We start from the raw sequence: 4,001 nt of genomic DNA, 5'->3' as shown, positions 1-4,001 counted from the left end.
TTTTCAATTCATTTTCTACTGACCACATTTGCACTTCTTAATTTTGCAAAAAAAAAAAATGCAAAAAATTCTTAAATCACATGAAAATTTTGTTTTATTTTTTTTTTTCATAAATCGATTTTTTTTCTTTAATTTCAACCCAAGGCACACGCGAAAGAATCGTTGAAATACAAAACAAAACAAAAAGATTTTTTTTCCTCTTATTTTTTTCACGAATGGAAAATATGATTTGTTGTGACACAGTCAGATGTCACCTGTAATCTGACAGACGTTTGAGTGAGAACTCACGAGAATGACTGAATTTAGATATTTTTTGGTAACTTTAAAGTACTATGACCCGCTGTTCAATAATATTTTGTGTTTTATTATATTTGTCTTTTACTTTACTTCGTTACATTTTTCTTCTTCTTCTTCTTTTTCTTTATTTTTATGTATAGTATAATTGAATTTGATACATACTTTGTCTTTATATTTTATTTAAAAAAAAAAAAAAACAAAAAAAAATCACTCACACCATCACAATAACACTTTATTAAAACACAAATTTATATGAAAGATAAACATTGAAAAGAACCATAAATAAATACAAAGATGAACTGAAACTAAAAAGGAGAATAAACTTGTGAGTCCGTTTTTGACTTTATTCTTGTAGTTTTTTTTTTATACAACAATATAACAGTTGAGAATGTGACTAACCGACCGACGCGACGTTTGAGTAGATTTCTACATCTCTATTAAATAATTTGTGTTTTTATTTTTTTCTTATACATTAAAAATTTACTTTGAAGTGCTCACGTACACATGTTTAGTTAATGTTTTCGTATTCACCCACTCAATAGCGGAATTCTTTTCGTTTCTGTTTTTTGTTTGTTATACGAGATATGAACGTTTACAAGTGCAACCGTATAATGAAAAAAAAGATTTTTGATTAAAACAAATAACTATGAAACAGAAATTTATTTTTGTAATTTTTTTTTTTTTTATTTTTGTATATTGAAGAAAAAAAAAATGCTGATCTAAAGAAGAAAAAACCAAACCAAATGAAATTGTTAGTGTGTATGTAATTTTGTGTATATAATTTTATTGTATTTGTGTTGGTAATTATGATGTTAAGGCGGAGCTGATAGATGTATCAGCCTCCCTTTTTTTTGTTTTTTTTTTTAAATATAATTACAATGTTTAATTTTTGTACACCTTCATATACAATACACATTCAAGAAAAGAAATAAAATAAAATACATAGACATAATTTTAATTTTAATATAGTCATCCATATTGAAATTAAACTGTTAAACATGAAATTGGATAAAAAGGATACAAATGATTAACATATTTTATTTTTAACCCAATACTAGTGCACTATTGAAAGTTTAAACACAAATGTATAAGGCATAAAAGACGTCTTGTACAATACATAGCCAATAGACAATAGTCAAGAATATTGAGAGAAGACAAGAAAATTTCTTAAAAAAAAAGAGCGAATATTATAATTATTATATGGAAAAATTAAATTGCAGGCTTATAGGAGAATAATTGTATTTTATTTATTGTTGTGTATGTAGGAGAGAATGTTTGTTGATGTTGAATTTGTGTTGATTATTAAAAAAATTTTAACAGTACACAACTTAATTATTGAATAACTTGTAATAATAAACACAACAATAAAAAATGAGAGAGAGAGAAAAAAAAAAAAGAAATATTAAATTTCTCTTTGTTCTTCACCGCTCTTTAGTTAACGTTTCTTTTTTTCTTGAAATTTGTTCCGATAAAAATAGAGTAGCAAGCGTGCAGGTAGAGTAAAATTTTTACTGTGTTTCAAAAAATAAATTAATTTTCTAATATTTTGTAATAATTGTTAAAAAACATGTTTTTGGCTTTCACTTTTGTATTTCAATTTTTGCTCACCACACCAAATTCAGCGCAAAATTATTTTATGTATAATTGTATTTGCACAATGTTGTGATGTGACAAGAATATGTTTTTTTAGATTGTAGATTGTAGAACCGAGTGGGACAGGAACAACCCCCAAGCCACCGCAGCCATTCTTGATTTATTGTAGCCTCTCCACGCTCCCACCTATAATATCGCCATCCCAACCACAAAGCCGGAGATATCCCTAAGGGAGTTAGACAACAGTTCCCGAACACTTAGGGACCCATGTCCAAGACAATTGTGGCCGCGAACAGCCAGTGCCGGACACGCGCAGAGAATGTGCACGGCGGTCTCATCGCCTATGCAGGTAATACTTCACTGGGCAGTGCCCCGTGAAGAAATTTCGTGTCCCGCCGGTGACGGCCGCATTCCGCCGCGAGCAGGCCCCTACGCTGGAAGAAGGCAGATCGCAGAAAGGCAGCGGCTGCACAAAGTCAGCTCCAGATCCCCTCCGCGCCAGCCCATCGGCAATTTCGTTGCCCACATGGCCACTGTGGCTCGGCACCCAAATGAGCTTGACTCTGTTCTCCGATGCCAATTCCACAAGTGCAGCAAGACAGCCCCAGACCAGCTTGGATGTAACCTGAGCTAAACGAAGCGCCAGCAGTGCAGCCCTGCAGTCCGAGAACACATAGATGGTGCGGTTTCTATACCTTCTTTCTGAATTGATTCTCAGACAGATCTCTTTTGCATGTATTTCGGATTGGAACACCGTGCAATATGGGTCAAGGGTTGCATATATACGCGTGTCCGGGCGGACACCGTATACACCCGAACCCACACCCGACTCCGTCTTGGACCCATCCGCATACCACACGCTCGAACCCGACTTAAGTACCGGGCCACCCCGATCACACGTCCATCGATCGGGAAACAGAACACTGTACTTGTGGTCGAAGTTGTACCGCGGCTGACAAGTATCCGACATGGTTATTCTTAGAATCGGATCGCTCTGAATGAAGTCTCTGTGAGTCCTGTGGGCCAACTTTAGTCCCTCACCAGAGAAGTCGGTAAGTTACTAGCCGAGCTTCTTTCAATATATGGAGGTGCCGTGGCGGGAACCCGATCGTCACTCCCAGGCAGGCCAGCCTCTGTAGCTTTTCCAGCTTGGCTCGCACACGCGCTTGCTGAGCCTTACGGCACCATAAAATCAACGCGTAGGTGACGATGGGCCTAGCAAGAGCCGTATATAACCACAGTGCTATCGTGGGATTGATCCCCCAGGTCCCACCGATGAATCTCCTACACTTCCACAAACCCTCTAGATAACTCTATATGGGTATTCAAGGAGAAACGGTCATCCAAGGTTACCCTCAGATACTTCACCTCCCTAGAGTAACAAACAGAATTGAGCTCGTTAATTTATCCCTGCTTCTGCGTCTGGTGAAGGCGAACAAAGTGTTCTTGCTTGGATTTATATTTAACCCAACGCCTTCGCACCACCTTTCAACAGCACGTAAATTTTGCTGTATAAGATCAGAAATAGTGTTCTCAAAGCCTGCCGTTATGAAGTGAATCGGTTTCACAGCCCGCTAATTGTGAAAACAAAATAAAAATTCAGCAATGTTTTTTTAACCTGTTAAGAAAGAAAAAAATAATCGCTTAACAGGTTAAATTTGGTATGAAGCGACATCCGTTATGACAAACATCATTCGAAAAATGAGAAAATTGGGAACATCTAAATTCTCGGGAAAATGACAACAGAAAAGTGAGATACATAATGAAGAGCTTAGTTTAACCTAGGATTACAGAGTTATAAAAGGAGAACGAATTATATAATATTAAAATTTTAAAATTTAATGGAAAGAGATCTCTCACAAGTTGACAAACACTTTTGCACTTATTTAGAGAAGAGTAATTTTCTCTCTTTTGCTCAGTGATTTTCTCTGTGTTGGTTTTGCATTATGATTTGCCTTTGTATGTGATATTTTTAATAAAATTATTATATGTTTCATTTTAGGTATGCACACATACGCAACCAAGGAAATCGTGTGTGTGCGATTACCAATAATTTACTCTCCTGTACTATAGTTTGTCTTTTCTTTTAATTTTGGGTTGTTCTTTTATTC

The sequence above is a fragment of the Condylostylus longicornis genome, unplaced genomic scaffold (genome assembly GCF_029603195.1).
Source record: "Condylostylus longicornis isolate FDR11 unplaced genomic scaffold, ASM2960319v2 ptg000027l, whole genome shotgun sequence".
Lineage (NCBI taxonomy): Eukaryota > Metazoa > Arthropoda > Insecta > Diptera > Dolichopodidae > Condylostylus > Condylostylus longicornis.
This window is presented reverse-complemented; position numbering follows the sequence as displayed.